This window comes from Cajanus cajan, chromosome 3, assembly GCF_000230855.2.
Source record: "Cajanus cajan strain Asha chromosome 3, NIPB_CcT2T_4, whole genome shotgun sequence".
NCBI lineage: Eukaryota > Viridiplantae > Streptophyta > Magnoliopsida > Fabales > Fabaceae > Cajanus > Cajanus cajan.
Window position 1 is genome coordinate 10,405,767 of NC_138519.1, and position 19,475 is coordinate 10,425,241.

A 19,475-nucleotide genomic window follows, 5' to 3' on the forward strand; every position below is an offset into this window, starting at 1 on the left:
ATCAAATTTGTTAGTTCAATAAATTCTACCTAGTTTTTAGACCTCTAAATGAAATGTATTGGAGTTAATCAACTTAGTTAACTATTAAATTAATCTTTTGATTACATGTGCATTTGATACATATTAAGATCCAACATAAAAAAAAAACAAATATTGATATTACATGACAACTTTTATTGTGTGTATCTTTTCATAAATAATGTAAATTTTATTACTATATGTTTTTAATATTACTTATCTTAATACAATTCATATTAATAATTTTAATATAATGTCAATGACAATCATTATAATGATAATATTAATTGTGGTGGACAGTAACAGTAGCAATATTAATAATAAAATCATTAATGATAACTGATAATATTGATAATAATAATAATAAAGATAATTATAACTACGATAATGTGATAGTAATGACAGTATTAATAATAAATCACAATAATTTTATTATTTAATTTTATTTGTTATTTTATTTTTCATAGAGATAAGAAATGCTTGAACTTTACTAATATTTTATAATTATTGTTTCTTTTTTCTGTCACCCTTTTAAAAAGTTGCGAACTCAATTAGTGTGTCATATTAGTTCTTCCTTTCCAGGTCCAGTTTCCACATAACAATTGGATTAATTACATAGGGAAATCATATTAACTGCATAAATCATGCATCATGAAAAGATGTAAATGGGTTCTCAGAAGTGGAAAGTGAGACTGCAAGACATGGTTACGCAACTTAAAGGATTGGCTTGCCACCATCTTTCCCATCTTCATTTTCTAATGTAATTACGCAACTTCACTTCAGTTTTCTCATCAATCTTGAAAATGTTTTTGGCTCAGAACGAAACATTTTAAAAAAATAATAAATAAATCAATAACTCCACTCAAAAGTGACTAATTAGTAATAATTATCTTTAAAGACGTGGAAACTGAAAAATACTCTAATGTGATACACATATAATACATTTTTGTTTTGGTTTCCTGATTATAGCAATACAAGACAAGACATGTAATGTTGGCCGTTTCAAATTGGACAAAAACTAGGAAATTTTTTATTATTCTTTGGGTCACAGCCCATGAAGCTTTGGGCATTAGTGCTTTGTGAGGTGTGTTTGTGTTGGCACATAGATGATTATGTGCCAACAAATAGTGCTTTGACTTTTGTTTTCTTTGTCTTGCCAAAGTCAAAATTAACTACAGGGTTTACACATCTTATTCACAGTTATCCTAAATTCCTAGTCACATGATATTACCAGCTTTTATTGGTGTAATGGGGAGTTGAAGGATGAATGCAAAGTGGATCATTTTTCTTGATGAAATCCAGGTATTTTGTATTATGTTTTTCGTGAAAATATTCAATTTCTAGCGTCAGGATTGAAGTTTTACATTGGTACTCTAGATTAACATTTAAGTTCTATATATTTTTTTCTAAAACTATTTAAAAAATAAAATAAAATAAAATAAAATATTTTTTTTTCATAAGTTTAAACCAGCTTTATGTGTAACTTAAAATAAATTCTTAGAAAAATTAATGAGAGAGTTCCTACAAATTAACTTATGTATAAATTAATTTTAATTTATAGATTTCATTTTTTTTTCTTCTTTTTATCTCCTAAAATAATTTTAGATAAGTTTATATAACCAAACCTCTCTTATCAACCTTCGTTGATCTAATTAGTGTTATAATTGATTTTTAAATCTCAAAATCTAGAATTCAAGTTCTGAATTTGATATAAAAAAATGACATTGAAATGAATAATCTTAATAAAGTCAAGGTCTGAATGGAGACTAATTTCTGTAGTTAACATCGAGAGAAACTAATTTTCAACAAAGTCCGTAAGTACGTCTGTCAATATAATGCGAAAAAAAAAACTTAATTATTACAAGACTTTATGATACATATTTCCAAAATTAACTTTCAATTATGTTTCAAGAATAACCCAAAAGACTATATCTAATTAATTTTATTTTTCTTGAAACTCATTATCCTCATTCTCTCATACCTAGTGTTGGAGTTCAAGTATGAAGAAGAGTTTCACCTCAATTAGAGTTACACATATTAAGTAGTATATAAATAAAAAGAATCTACCAATCTAACGTTTTAAGATTTTAGATTATGATATAATATCAAGCTTATTTATGTGGTTTACTCACTATTCCATTAATAAAGTATTTCTTGGTATCTAAACTCTTGGACCTACCAGTTTTTAAAACTCATTATTCTCATTATCTCGTGTTTAGAGCGATTAATGTTCCATGACACTAATGATGATAGAACTTTGATGAGAAAAACAAAAAATTCAGGAGCAAAAATGAAGTACTATTTAAGGCTTTGTTTGGATAGCAGTAATAAAAGTACTCTTACGAATTCCATGCAAAATTGTAAATTTCAATATACAAATGTTTATGGTGGAATTCGTTTATAGATTCTTTTTATTCGAACTAGCACAACAAACGTTTCAATTTAGGTATATTTCGTTTTGAATTTTGAGGAACAAGAGAACATGGAGTAGAGAGATTAATAATTACTTGTTTCTAAATATTTATCAATAATTAACAAGTAATAATTTTCATGCACATAAATACGCAGATGAACAGAATGAACAATACATATATTTGCAATACAAATCATGGTTCACTTGCATAGAATTACAATTGAAATGCTGAAGCATAATTATGCAACTAAACTACGTGATTAACAAAAGGAAACTACACTAATCCTAAAAAGAGAAAAGAAAAGTGGCCGAGAAGTAGTCATACCCAAAAACAATTCCTTGCACGAAAGTCATATGCGTAGGCGGAGAGTGCTTGAGAGTTCAATTCCAGTATGAGTTTTCCGACCTCTGTAAATTACTATGCCTTGCATATTTATAGAGCTAATCGAGGGCAGTTTAATTGTGTACGTGTGAGTTATTGGAAAATAACCGTTATCCACTACGCTCTCATTAGGTGGTCTAGCATATAATTTCTCGTAACCATTCATTCACGTATTTTTTATCTTTTCGATTCGCTTCTCAATAACCGTTTTGGTTTAACTACTCAATCATTTTAGGAAACCTCTAGTAGCCTCCTTCACCTATTTTTCGAGCACTTCTCTGTTTGATTTGATTCAAACAAATTTCTATTCGATCACATCTCAAGCGCGAACAAATAAGGCTCCTAATACGATCCTGGTGTTTGACCTTTATCTTCCTTTCGAATAGTTTCATAAATATAGCCAATTTGTTTCATCTAGTTTTCGAGTAGCCCTAACAACAAATAAAGAAGGAAATTAAAAAGCGTTGTTTTGGAGTGAAAGTAATTTTGGGTCTTCTCAATTGAAATCCAGAGACAATTACCAGGTCATAAAAATATATCGCAGTTTCAACGATTTCATAATTTAGAAATAGATTTCCATTTTAATTCTTTATATAAATTGTAAGCATCAATCACTTTAATATCAACTTTATAAAATATTCGCTTTAATCCTGACATTTTAAAATGACATTCACTTGAATCTGTAAAACGTGAATGAAATGAAAAAGAATAAAATAAATTAACAACTAATAAAGTGAACAATACTTGTAATTTTGGAATCAAAATGATTATTTTCACAATTCAATGTCATCGATCGATCAGTATCCTTATCCTTTGTTTGTCTAATTCTGTCTCATTCTCATCTGAGTGTTTCCACCAACTGAATGACAAGACGCTAAAATTGAATTTTACTTTCCTATTATACCAAATTTAATCAAATTCTTTACGAGCACGTTGTTTATACTACTATTTTTTAAATGTCCAAATGCAGAAATGATGATAGTTCAATGTAACCCGAGTTATGACTTACAAATAAGTTGTTCATTTGAATATTTTTGGACTCCTTTTTTTTAATAAATAAAATTATTAGACTTGTTTTTCTTAAATTTGTGTATAAAAAAATATAATTACAAAGAAAAATTTCATTAAAAATGAACAATCAGAGTCACTGACCTAATAAACTAAAAATACCCATAGCATGGAAAAAATAATAATGTAATTTGTTAGTTTGATCAATGAGTTGGTCAAGTGGAAAATTGAAAATTGCATTGTTATTATGTTTTTTTTTAACTTTTACACCTTTTTCTCGTGAATATAGGCATATATTTGTTAAATATTTTTAATAACGTGTAAACATTCTATGCCTATTTGTTACTGTTGTATTCAAGTTGACTTTGAATTTTGGGCATTACTAGTAACGTAGGTGTATTTGAAGTGAATCGAGATCCAACATGTCTTGATAATGATTTTGCTATTACATGATTATGACATTATAGATAAAGGGTGAGTACTTGCTAAAGACATTTTGATGTTAAAATAAGTAGTGACTATCAAAATAATGATATATAGTAAATTTTTATCAACTACAAGTGACATGATTGTATTTATAAAATTTGAAATGAATTAAATTTCTTAAGGTTCAATGTTTCTTAAAGATAAGATTACTATGTTTAGGTAGGGCAACAAAATAACTTTACTCCACATTATTATAATATTCACTATTTTTATATGTATTTTAGAAACTTTATGCTTGAGTGGTGTTGACCTTCCTTCAACAATCTTTTATAAGCTCAGTGACTCACAGCACAAATTGGGGCTCCAAAGACATTAACAATTTATAATGAATTTGATTGTTTGAGTATCTATTTATCAATTAACGTTTTTAAAATTCAACCAATTATTGAAGTAATTAGGTACTAATATATCAATGGTTATACTCTAATTTGAATCGTTGGCAAACAGAAATTAAAACAACAATAATTAATAATTGTGTTTTTAGTCTTTAAAATATAAAAATTATTATTTTTGATCTCTTAAATTTAAATTTTATTTTTTAGTCTCTATAATTTTAAAAAAATATTATTTCAATCATTAATATCATAATTGATAGTGATAAATTAAGAAGAAAAAAAATTATTTTGGAGATAAAATACACATATTTTAAATTTGATGCAACAAAACAATAGTTTTTAAAATTATAAAAATATTAAAAGCATAAATTTTAGTTATAAAGAAAAAATATACACTTAAAAGTTAAATAACTAAAAATATACTTAAGTCTTATTTTTATTAAAGTATAAACTTGTTCCTTCCAACAAGGTTAACTTGGAAAAGCTACTTTTATTATATTACCACATTCTCTTGTAGAATGTTTTGTTTGGATTATCTTTTTAGTAAATCATTTTTCTTAGACATTTTATAAAAAATAGTAAAAATACCTAATTATTCCTTTCAAATAATTGAGCTTAACTAACCAAGCAATGGATTCCTTTAAATGGATTTAGCTTTTAAATTTAAGAGAGAGATTTTTTTATAACAGAGAAAATTATATTAGGTAGGACACAACTTCATGTAAGGTCAAAGATAATCAAAAATCTCTTTTGTTCTTACTAGAATACGATAGAATTTGGTATAAGAACTCCTAAATTTTTAAAGTAGAAGTTCTACCTCCATGTCTAACTTTCTTCCTAGTCTCCATCTCCTTAAGATTGTTTAGTGGCCAAGGGGAGGGGAGAGTAATTACAAAAAGGATTTTAAGGATTAAGTTAGCATAATTATCTGGTTTACCTTAATTATTTTACTAGTATACATACCTTAATTTTTCGTAAGCGTCCAACCTTTCCTTCAATTTGGGTAACTGCTTCCCGCGCAATTACTTTTTCCTAATCTTCTAAGGTCGAATTAGTTGATCTTGTAAGGTAGGATTGGTTGAGTTTCCTATCCAAGTGAGTACATAATCTGTCAAAGTGCCAAGTTTACGTGGAACGAGAGGACTTAGGATTATAAGAGGCAATAATTCCCATGTGTTAGCATCTTTTGTGACATCTCAATAAATAATTATGTAGTCGTGATAATTATTATAATGACATATTAATATTGGTGAGATAACAAAGGGATGCGCTCATGATTATGACTTATCATTTAGAAAAACTAAAGCGTTTGGAATTATTGGATCCCAACAATGAAATGTGTTGTTTCATCTTCTTTGGGCTTTGTTTTGGGATAAGGGTTGCGTGCATGGCTACCTTTCGATGAAACATGCATTCTTTCATTGTCTTCCTTACTCTTTGCTCCTTACTCATACCTACAAATGTTCACTACACATTATTAATCTACCCATCACTTTTCCCTTCATCTTTCTTACAATATTTCCTACTTTTTTGGGTAGTTTGTTGGCTTGGAGCTCATTTAGATTTCATCTATCACTGTGTTTTTCATTCCAAGTAATTTATCTCTTTACCCATTTACCTTATTTAAGGGTAGGGTATTTGCAAATTTGGGAGAAACAATGTCTAAGTTAGCAAATGGGGCACCTAGGTTAGGTTTGAAGGAGAAGGAGAATCAACATTCCTCTTCTAAAACCTCCAACAATGATGGTACTGACCCTTTAAGAGAAGAAATGAGGTCAATGAATGTTCATAGCATTGATGATGGTTTAGTGGTTGTTTATGATGTGTAGGAAATGGTGGGAATTGCCTCATGTGCTAATGTGTTCAAATTGATGTGTATGGGTGAGTGACAAAATATGATGTTCCTTTTCTTCATGAGTATTAATGTGACTAGATTTATTGTGGGGTTGTTGAAGTTATGTTCTTATATTATCATTTTTTGTTCATAAAGCCTAAAGCTCAGACTCATGTTGTTGACGCATAACTTCAAGAGCCTTTTGGGTTTAGTTGTCTTATCACTTTTATTTGATCTGCCAATCTACACAAGGTTTCATTGTCTTCCATGGTCGATGCTCCCAAATTTCCTTGTTTAAAATTTTCATGTACTTGATTTCAAGTTAAAACCATAGATGATGTTATACGTTAAAATGTTCTTACCAGAATATAATAAGTTTTGGTATATGATCTCCTAATCTCTCTAGAATGTTCTTACCATGTTGGATGCCAAAATATTCTTACTAAAATACAAAATTCTTACCAAAATGTTCTTCCAAAAAACAAAGTTAATATTATGTTGGTTAGTTATTTTGACTAGTTTATAATTTATTCGATTAGTTTATAAATGCATTTTTATCAAGTTACAAACATTTAATAAACGAACTTTTCTAATTAGTTTATAGATTAAATTATAAGTTTGGTCCTTCTATTTTTTGTTAATATGCAATTTTGATCATTTTATTTTAAAATAGAGATAATTAGTCCCCTTATTTTAAAAAATAAAATTTTAATTATATTATCAATTTGATACCCATTAATCATTAAATTTTGACGTTTTTTATTTACTTGTCACCACAAGTTATGATATATTTAATAACCTAATATGTAGGAATAAAAATTTAAAAATAACATACAAATTACAAAATATCATTATTTGTATCCAATTTAACAAATGATTAATATTTATTTTATTAATAAATTATATTTGAATAATTTTTTTAGTTTTTATTTTCAAATGTCATGTTACTAAATATCATCTCATTTAAGTATTTAAGTATGTATAAATATTAAAATTTAATAATTAATATATGTTAATTTGATGGGAGAACCAAAATTTTATATTTTTAAAATTAAAAGGATTAAACATATCTATTTTAAAATTGAAAGATCAAAATTGTGAATTGATAAAAATAAAAAGACTAAAAATATAATTTAACCTAGTTTATAAGAAAAATAATATACATATTTATGATATTACTTGAAGTGACAATAAACTGATAATTTATTGTTTTTATTTTATTTTACAATCATATTTTAATAAAATCCTTCTCTCCCATCTCCCCACTTTTAGCTGTATTTTGTTTATTATCTTGAAAATAATACGGTGAAAATATAATTATATGGATCCCAGACATCTATATTAATTATTATATTATATTTTACAATACTTATTTAAAATTTTTAATAAAATATTTAATCTTCAAACAATATAATAAAAAAGAGTAGCTAAAAAAATATGAAAATTTTTCTCTATATATAAATTAGAATAATTACCTTGAACCAAAACGTTTTTAAAAATTATTATTCAATAATAATATTTTTATTTATTTTTCTTTAACAAAAATACTTTTGAAAATTTTTATTTATATTATTTATCATAAATCTAAAATATAGTTTACATGATAAAATTATTTATTAAAAGTTTGGCTATAAAAGAATTTACATATTTATTATTAATTTAAGGTAATTTAGTAGAAAATCTCATATTTGATCTCTGTTGTATGCGAAAATCTTTTAGGTTAATGATAGATAAATATTGTAAGTAGAATTAATCTTTAACATAATGAGTTAAATGAATTATCATAGTTGTTAAGTATCTTACGATAACATATTGTAAGAACAATATATTTAATAGATAATCTCATGTTTAATTTTTGTTATATGTGAAAACAATACAAATAGCAAATGGAATTATCATGTGACTTATTGAATTAAGATAAAAAAAATATATATATATATAAAAAGTTATACTTTGTACATTGAAATGGATTATATGACCAAGTTTTTGATTATATTGAAATTTTTTATCACCAAGATAATCGAGATAACTGACCACACTAAATAGTCAACGCAACTTTGATATTCTTGACACCTTAGGCCATCGAGATTGTTAATATAACTAATCACTGTATGACCAACTCACCTTAGTAATCTTAACACTCTCAACTATCGAGATAATCAATCTTGGAGCATGATCAAGTTAATCATAATGAACAAAGTATTCTCGACAATCAAACAAGTCGAGATAACTAGCACATCATATCTTTAACATGATGCGAATTACAAAGAGAATAAACAAGGTTAGGACAATAATTTATCACTAGCAACCATATTACTTAATTAGTAATTAAGAATTAAAATTCAACAAATTTAAATTCATTCTAATCGATATAAATAATTACATAAATTAAAATAAAATTAGTATTCATTTATTATTCTGCGAATTACTTATATCAAATTTAAGTTAAATATCGAAATATTTTTCACAAGGATCTCATTCCTCAAAACTATCGATCAACAAAGAGTTAAAAATTATCTATCAAACAAAGAGTTGAAGAATTTCAATGTCAGATATTTATTAGTGTAGTATGGGACAAGGTATAATTTGTAATCATAACAATAGCATATTATTTGTAATCATAACAATAGCATATTAGCATATAAAGCAGTTGTCCCCGCAAGTGAAGAATAATGCTCCAACGTTCTTGCAAAATACTCCGACCCTGTAGGTTTTTTTTTTTTTTTTTTTTCAAGTTATGCCATTTTTATTTTTATGAAAAAGTTATACCAAATTTTGTATTGCTATCTTATAAGAGAATGTGATTCCTGACTCCACTACCAACATATTGCACATTCTTTCTTTTCCCCACCTTTCATGTCGGTGCAACAAATTAATTAGCACTTGGGAACTTTCCAAAGCTTAGTGTTTCATAACTAATGGTCGCTGACATTGGTAAAAATATAATTAAAAAATAGATCATACTAAAAAATGGTCAATTAGAATTTTTTTATAGACAAAAATTATTTCGCATTTGATAAAATAATTACACAATAAAGTATTTATTAGGATATAATTTATTTATTTTAGCATTTGAACAACTTAGCTTAGGTTTCTGTCATGTTTGATCACATGTGACATTTAATTGGTATTTGGTACCCCTTAGACATGCAAACTCCATCACAACAGAGACATGGCCGAATAAAAACATCAAATCAAAATTTGTTATGCTTATCCCCTTAGATTGTCTATGTCTACTCTAGCTACTAAATAATCATTATTTTCCACCACCTAAACAAATATAATCTAATTTTGCCACCTTTTCATGTCTCTTTTTGGCTAATTAATTAATGAACAACAGGGACTACGTACAATAATTTAAAATCCAAAATGGCTAGTAATTAAGATAAGCCACACAACTGCAATGGCGAAGAGTTCTATCATTCTATGAAAAGAGTGCATGAATAGAATATTTAAGATGGCCTTTAATTTAATATCATTTATTGCAAAATTATCTTGTTTATATTTTGTTGTAGTTGGTAACCTGTCTGTTTTATACATAATAATGTCTCTATCACTGACCAAAACTCACATGTAATGCGGAATTCCGTAAAGGTCCATCAGTGTGTAGACAAGGAATATATTAATTGAGAATTTGTGGTTATTATAAAAAAAATTAAAATATTAAATCAACTTATGTCGGGCCAAATAAAACTGAACTAGATTCTTAAGCAATTACTTAACATCTAAATTAATTGAAGTGGAATTATCTTGAATTTAAATTTTAGATATCCAATTATATCACATATTTATAAAAGAAAATCTTTGTCAGTTTTATCTGACTCAATCAGAATTATTTTAGGTAGATGGGAATATGTAGTCTTAAAAAAAAAACACCAACATTTTAAGTTTAAATTTTATAACTAAAAAATATATTATTAAGAAAATATTACTAAAAATAATTAGTTAATTTTTTTGACAAAAAAATAATTATTGATAAAATTAGTACAAAACTTTTATATTTATAATATAATAATATAGAATATTATATTATTATATATTTATAAATTGTAGATAATTATTGATTGGTAATTTTAAACATAATTAATATATATATTATATATATATATTTATTTATTTTTGTGTGTGTGTGAATTATTTGCTTGCGTGGAACTTCATCCTTAGACAGTTGTGTATGGCATAGACTCCTATCTAGATTTCATAAAAGCACAAAACAAGGTCAGTATGTCTTGTTCCTGTTTCTGGCCGTGCTAGGCACAACAAAAGATTCAGATATTTCTGCACCCTCATGCTCATCTTCACCTCTATAATTCTTAATTAATTAACCTTTCAGAGTATATCAATCACTATAATACAATGTTTAAGAGCTATTTTTTTCTTACCTATAAGTAATTTTTTTTAGATAATCAACTTTATTTTAAACCTCCGATTAATTTTTCTTTTAAAATGATAAATGAAAACATCTACAAGAAATATGATTAGATATTTTAAAAAAATTAATGTATAATATATAAATGGTGAATATTAAATTGTAAATACGAAACCATTGATTGTTGTGCCAAACCTAAACTTTCAGGAAAATGTATACAAATATGAATGAATTTGCTTTATTTGCCAAAAGAACATCCACGTTGATAAAGCTACTGTGGAATGAGATACGAACCATGATCAAATTTGTTATCGTGGTGGGACCATGTACTATATGAATTTTATAAGCATCTCTTATGAATGTTACCTTTTTCGAAATTTTTTTTTTCAATAATTCATGGAATTAATCGAATTCAACACCAATTCAGTTTTATGAGCTGGGTAACCAATTTGGGTTATATAAATTATTTATCATAATAGGACTGTTTTCAATTACTATTATTTTTGTTGGTCTCTATAAACAGTAAAAAAATATTTGTCTATATTTTTTCAAGATAGCCAAAAAATGGCCAATCGTCTCCGGCCATAATAATTTTGGCGTTTTTTTTTTTTTAATTGTCAGCAATTCACTACACTATAAATAGTTTACACTATGTTGGTAGAAGGTGAAGATAATAATTTGTAAAAATTAATTTGATAAAAAAATAAGTAAAAAATATAATGAAATTTATAATTGATTGGTAAAATATAATTATGTGAGAAAATGAATTGATATTTTAGATTGTATTTTATTAAGTTAGATTTTTATGTAAAAATAAATAATATACAAGACTATCATTTTACTTTTATATCTATTCATGTATGTTGTTACTATTTTTTATGTACATAATGTATTATAATCAAGATTGTCAATCTCGAGAAATTATGTAAATTTGAATCGTAAATTTGTAAAAATTTATTTAATATAAAAAATATGTTATAATATTTATAAATAATATAATAACTCAATATTTCAACTCTATATTAAAGTAAAATAGCAAAATAAAATATTAAAGTAATAATGTTTAATAGTAAATCATCTATAATTTTACACAAAACACAAGTTCTTAAAATGACAACAAAATTATGTAATAATGACACAAGTTGTTTGGCTTTTTCCATCTCAGCATTACTTAGTCACTTTGTAACTTCCTTTGTAATCTTTTTTGGGATACAAAGAAGAGAGAAAAATAAATAAGACACAAAGAACAAAGAAGAAAAAAAGGATAGAACCTTCACCACAAGAACCCCGAAAACCCATGGCACAACCTTAACCCTAACTAGAGAGAAACAACAACTCTAAAGCTTCGCCATAGTGGGCGACTATAAAGAGAATGAATGCGCACAGAGAGCCACTAGAAAGAACAAACACGAAGAGAAATAAGGTTGACAATGAGAAACGTGGAGAGTGGGAGACACATTCAAGTGAGTTTCATCGAAACCCTAAGTGAAACGCTCATTCTGGGGTTTTTTTTAGTGAACCCCTATAGTCTCACAAATTCAAAGGAAACTCGCGAGATTGGGCAAGATTGCTCGAAATTACTCAAAAATCAGTTTGCTTCCGAGTTGTATAAGTGGGACTGACCAATCTTGTGAACTTAGTAGTCATAACGAGTTATCAACTAAGATAAAGAATTTCAAAAACTACATAATGGAATATAAGCATTACTGGTTATGGTTCGCTTAACTTGGAACCACAATTGATTATGCTCACACGGTAGTTTGATTATCACACAAGTAGAGTCATGGATAAGACGAGAGGAAAATACAAAAGGGTAGTATTGTCTTTCAATCAAAATTCATGCCAATCCCCCCATTTTTTAGGGTAATTCTACTGCATGGGACCCACCATTTTTTTCTCAAAATTCTCCTCGATTTAAGCCTCTTAAACAAAGTTTTTTTTTTTAAATTAATGTTCAATCCATTCTCCTCCCTTTAAATACACTCTAATTCACCTCTACCAAACATATGATTATAGTAAGTTTATGAAGGAAATTAATTCCAAAATAATATTGATCTTAATTATTATCTTAAGTCATCACCATTATCATTATAATCACCATCATTGTAGTCATCACTACTTATACTGTAGCTTTCATCACCCCGATTAAGATAATAATTTATATATGAAAAATCAAATGAGTCGCCTTTACTAAGATCTTCCATCCCAACTATAATTTTTGTCATTCCAATGACTTGAAACGAAACCTTGATTAAAAAGATCAAGTCTAGTTATATTCAGACTAACGACTTTACTAAGTTGCGGTGCTCTAAAAGCCCAAGGTTGAGAACCCTTCAGTGAGTAAGTTGGTTCCTTAATGGGTAGTTGTTTTTAAGTTGTTTCCTCTAAATTTTATGTGAAAATGTGTATAGGGGTCAAGTCAAGTCATATTGATTATAAAGTGACCAATGTAGAATCGTATTGGGGCTAAGTTGAGCTATACATGTATAAAGTGACCAATCGAGTAAAGTATAAAGTTGAGAGTTAAAATCCTTAATTGATTGTTGGAAAGGCTCATAGTACATGGCGGGTAGTTAGCGGACGAATTCCATATAAGACTTATTTATGCATGTTAAAGCCATAGTAAACTCACATTCAAGTTGTTCTACCCTAACAATAGTACTAGACTTTCCTAGTTTAAGTAGTATAACCTAATAAATTAGTTTAAGTTGTTTATCAGGTGTTCAGAGAGACCTGAAGTTGTTGATACTTCATTTGGTCGCGATAGGTCAAGTAGTTGTGGTTCTATAGGGTTAAACCATTTAGATTGTTTACCTCAGTTGTAGGAGATCTTCATAAGCTGATATGCGTGATGAAATATTAGTTGATTGAATGTTGTTTAAGCTGTGATTAAATTTATAAATGTTGAGAATATTGCACATGACATGAGTTATATTAGTTATTGTAAGTTGTGAATGATGACAATAAGTTGATGATGTGTTATGAACTAACTTGATGTGGTTTAAGTTGTTTATGTTGTATAAATTATAGACTCACTACTTGTTGCTATATTGATTCTTTCATAAGTTTATCCTTTACTTACCATGTGGTTGGACTACAATGATCATAATTAGTATGGGAGCATAACAAGATTAACTTGGATGGCTTAATTGTTGGTGGATAGTCATGTTGGAGATGACTGATTTGAGTATACTACTTTGATGTAGTATTGTTGTATAGATGCATGATTGACGATAGGTTCTATGTTTTTCAGTACCTTATATATTGTATATATGTACATGGTATATATGTAACCTCATAAAAGACTTTATGTTTTTGAGTTATATTAGCAAGAACTATTTTATGTTTTATATATGCACCCTGTACATATATATGTTGTATGAATATTCATGTGATTGTTGCATGAGAACCTTAATATAGTTGATGACTTTATGTTTTTTGTTGCATTATAACTATATCGTACTAAGTATAGTGATCTATTGGGTTATTATTGGGCACCCTTGTTTAATTTTTTCCTTAAAAATGTTTTTTAATAAAATAAGCATTTTTTTAAATGTTTATCTAAATTGCTTTGAAAAATAATTTTTTTTAACAAGTAACTTTTATTTTCTTAAATAATCAAATTTTTTAAGAAAAGTAATTTTTTAGAATTTTTTTTTTTTAATTTTAAACAAAATGACCCTTTATCTAGGTGTAGTTTTGTTTATTTTTGTTTTTACTTATTTCGTGTACAAAACACACACAAATTATTATTGTTGGGTTTATAAGGTTTAAACTTATCTCATTTAAATAATTAAATCTAGCCATAAGTTTAAACACGTTTATTTAATTGAGTAAATAATCTTAAACAAACAAGTAATAAATTAAACTCAAATAATTAACAAATAACTTACATTTTCATTCTCTATTAATCTTAGTAACAAAAGAAATCATTTGAATCAATATTGGTTAATACAAGTAGTAACAATTTGTATCTCTTAACCAAATTATTATAGGATTCAAATCTTAACTTAAAGTCTGAAATTAACTATGTTGAGAATAGATTATCTATTTTGTGTGCATTCATAATCTCCGACAAAGATCAATCATCACTTTTAATAATAAATATTTTATATTAATATATTAATATTTAAAAAAAAACCTCAAACATTACTTATTTACATACCTTCCTTAACCATTATATACTAAGAATATTGTGGCAATATTACGAGGATCATGTATCCATTTTTTTTGTCACATCATGTATCCATCTTTATAGTTTGTACATATACACAAACTTACAAATATGAAAGTGCATACAACGTTTAAGTCAATCTATAATCGACTTACCTCACGTTAAAACTAATAAAATGTGACTATTTGGTTTAACAAGTTATTGCGATGACGTGTATGTACTATCAAATTAAGATAATGTTTGATGGATAGTCTTTGTTTCTAGCTACTTTTTTAAGAATAAAATATAGCATGAAACTATATACCACGCGAGTGAGACTCTCTTATGCGCATATTCCAAAATCCAAGTCTTCACCAACCTATGGTTTTCCACATTCCACGCACATTTGTCTCCCATTCAGTTGTTGAAAATTGTGACCGAATTTTAACCTGTCCTTCACTTTCTGCATACTCACGGGTCATGATCAAAAATAGAGGAACTATTAAAAAAAATTGTTAAAAGTAAATGATAAAGAACGTATTTCTTATATATATATATATATATATATATATATATATATATATATATATATATATATATATATATATATATATATATATATATATGGAACATATGAAGTGATACGTGTGAGACCCCTTCCCTCTTATCCTCCTTCACTTTCTTTTACTCTTTCTCTTCACTCTCTCATTCCCCACTCACTCTCCATTTCTTGCTGTCTCAAGGTGGTGGGGTGGAGTAGTTCGGATTTCTAGCTGAGTATTCGGAGCTCTTTGTTGTCCAAGCTTGTTCTTCTCCTCCGATCAAGCTTCTCTTCTTCTTCTCCAACTCTCTTCCTCTTCGTTCCGTTTCTCTTCCCGGAAGCTCGGATTCTTCACCCGAGGTAAGGGAAGCTGGTTATTTCCGTTGCATTTGGCTGTGTATGAGTCCAGAACTCATTTGTTGGTTAGTTTTTTAAAAAAAAAAATTCAAGTTGGGACTGTTGAAAAATGGGGTTTTTGAGTTTTCAGGGTTTTTGATAAATTTGGGGTTTTTGATGAAGTTGTGGTTGCATGTTAAAAAAGATGTTATTTTTGAACTCTTGGATGAAAATGGGTTACTTTGGCCGAATTGCATGTACTGGATGTGATTTTTGCAAGTACTTTGGGAAAATTTTCGAACTTGGTAAGGTTTCAGATGAGCTTCGCGCTGAGCCCTGTTCATCGCGCTAGGCGCGTGGCCGCCATGGGACCTCATTTAGCCAAGCTCGCTGAGCGCCTTGATGAGTGCGCTGGGCGTGCTTGAGAACGTAGGTCTCTGGTTGGCCCTCGCTGGGCGAGACTTGGACTGCGCTAAGCGCGATACCATTGTAATTGTTGTTGGGCTCTAGAGGCTGCGCTAAGCGCGACCCTTGTCGCGCTGGGCGTGAGACTCTTTGGGAGTCTCTGCCTCGTGGGCGCTGGGCGCAATTTCGAATTGCGCTGGGCGCGAGACCAAGGGGTGGTCTCTGCCTTTCCCGCGCTGAGCGCTGGGTTAGGTGCGCTGGACGCGTGAGACTCCTTGAAGTCTCTGTCTGGCCTGCGCTGGGCGCAGTTAGTATTGCGCCAAGCACGGGAGAGCCTTGTGCTCTCTGGCTGAGTCCCGCTAAGCGCGAGCCTGCTTGCGCTGGGCGCGCTAGCCCCCTGGGGCTCTCTGGTTGTACTGCGCTGGGCGCAACTTCGAGGGCGCCGGGCGCGGGGATGAGACATTTCCTTTTATGTATTGAATTATGTAGTTGTATGTTGATAAGTTGAGTTGTATGTTGATAAGTTGAGTTGTATGTTGATAAGTTGAGTTGTATGTTGATAAGTTGAGTTGTATGTTGATAAGTTGAGTGTATGTGGATAAGTTGTGTTGTATGTTAAGTTTGAAAAAGTTGAGGTGTGTTGAATATTGATATGAGTTGTTGTAGGCCGTAATGGCTGAGTTGTTGTAGGCCGTATTGGCTGAGTTGTTGTAGGCCTCAAGGGCTGAGTTGTTGTAGGCCTTAACGGCTGAGTTGTTGTAGGCCTTCACGGCTGAGTTGTTGTAGGAGAATCTCCGAGGTGATATGCATGACGACGTATTTATATCAAATTGCAGGTTGGTTGCATAAATTGAATGGATAGTAGAATGTTGTTGTATTGACGATTGAAGTTGTACTGATTATTAGAATTTTGTTGTATGTTGTTTTTTTTTATACTAGCTTACCCTTGCTGTTTCCTTGTGGTTGGACTGCTATGATCGTATGATTTACGGGAGCAGAACAGGATTAGGTGTTTGGTTCGTGGTGAGTCTGCAGCTGGTTTGCGGAGCTGGCCATGTTTTGTTGATATTTTGTTGTAATAGCTACTAGGTGTAGCAGTTGGTTGTATTTTGCCGGTAGGATAGTTTGATACACTCTAACTCTAGTCGGATCAAGGCTTTGTATATTTTTATATTCTAGACCCTATAAAGATATACTTGCTCTTTTTGTCTGGTGTTTCCGGTGTTTTGAGGTTGGTGTGTAGTGACCGGTCGGGTCGTTACAATACGAGTGTTTTATTAATTACTATAAATTATTAAAACATTAAATAATAATTTTATATTAAAAATAATAACTAAAATTTAATTATAAATATTGCTTTTATGATATCATTTATATTCTCACCATTAACCGATCACAGATTCATAAATTTTAAATAATGGTAATAATATTTAAACATAAAGTTATAATATTAAATAAATAATTTTATATTTTTATAAATATAAATACACATTAAATTATTTTTTATGAGATTTCATAATTTAAAAATATTAAATGATTTTTTTATTATTTTTAATATTTTTAAAAAATATATTTCTTATATAAGTAATTAAATGATCCTTTAATTATTTATATTTCCTATATCAAAATCTTGTCCATTTTTTTTCTTTTCAAAAGTACAATATAAACTTGTGTTAGTTATCACTCATTAATTTTTTTACTAACTTAACTTAATTATAAGTTATATTTAAATTTTTTTGTCTCATAATAAGCATTGACATAGTTTATTTTATATAGATTAAGAAATCTTTTGATTAAATTCTTTTATCATAAATAATACAATACAAATTATTTTCTAAAAAATATTATAAAGGGTATAAATTAGAAAGCGGTAATTAATACTATATTAAAAAACTAACATAACACTTATTTTGAGACTTATTTTTATAAGATAAAAATATTATATATTATAAAAAATATACTTCAAAAATATAATATATTGACTTTAATTTTTTTTTTCTAAATTAAAAATAAAAAAAATTAAAAGTACTTAATTTTTTACAAGATAAGTGAGAGAATAATAATAAAATAATAATAATAATATTATATAACTAAATGTCAAAAAGTTATGCCCCACTATGTACAACATACATCTGTCCTTATTTATAACACTATTATCACTAACATACAGTTATCCCTATTATTATTACGACTATTACTTTACCATGTATTCATGCAATTATTATTGCCATTATCATTATTATTTTGTCATCACAAATATAAATTCTTCGTAAATTATTTAAAATTATAAAAATATTTTTAACTTATACTCTAGAAATTGATATGCCTAAAATAATAATTATTGATAAATTTTATAAAATTGTGATTTTTTAAGTGATCATTTGATTTTATGTTAGTTTTAATTTTGATAATATATATATATATATATATATATATATATGTGTGTGTGTGTAAATAAATGATTCACTTATTTCAAAGATAAGTCTTTGTATTTAATTCACTAAATAACTTATAACTAACATTAAATTTCTATAATCCTATTGGGAAATTAAAAATTATTAGTAAATAAATTAAGTACACAAAATTTTATAAAATTGACATACAATATACTTTCATGAATATATGTCTATTCGATTTAATGAAATAAAGCATTATATATATATATATATATATATAAACAATTAGATTGACCAAATAATAGTTTTTGTATTAAAATCAACGATTAAACCAACCAAGCACATTTTTTTTATATAGTTATCAAATAATATAATCTATACCTGTGAGACCCTCAGTCTTTCCATTCTCTCCCTCTCAACATTTCACTTGCAACCTTCCTTCTTTCTCTCATTCTTTCTCTCCCACTCACTTTGACTTGTTCATTCTCTTATCTTGGTGGCCGCAGGAGCTGTGTAAAGGTGTGGGAATGAAGCTGAAGCGCGAACTCTTCCTTCTCCGTTCATCATTTTCTCCGTTCGTTTTCTCCTTTCTCCTTCCCAGAAGCTCGAAACTTCTCCTCCGAGGTAAGGGAAGCTAGTTCTTTGGCTGATTTTGTTGGAAATGAGTTCATAAACTCATTGAGTGGCTGATTTTCTGATGATTGATGAGCTGTTTTGATGAAAACGGGTTTTCGGGGGTTCCGGGGTTTTGATAAAAATTTGGGAATTTTTCCTTGTTTGTGGTTGCATGTTGAAAAAG

The 19,475-nt window shown here is 28.2% G+C and overlaps 1 long non-coding RNA gene across 1 annotated transcript; it reads left to right on the forward strand.

Annotated features, from left to right (window-relative positions):
* Positions 1-15,627: 15,627 nt before the first annotated feature.
* On the forward strand, positions 15,628-17,484 carry LOC145956504 (uncharacterized). The gene is made up of 2 exons (XR_014432767.1): positions 15,628-15,899; positions 17,279-17,484. It is a non-coding gene; the product is annotated as an uncharacterized LOC145956504 (long non-coding RNA).
* The last annotated feature ends 1,991 nt before the right edge of the window (positions 17,485-19,475 follow it).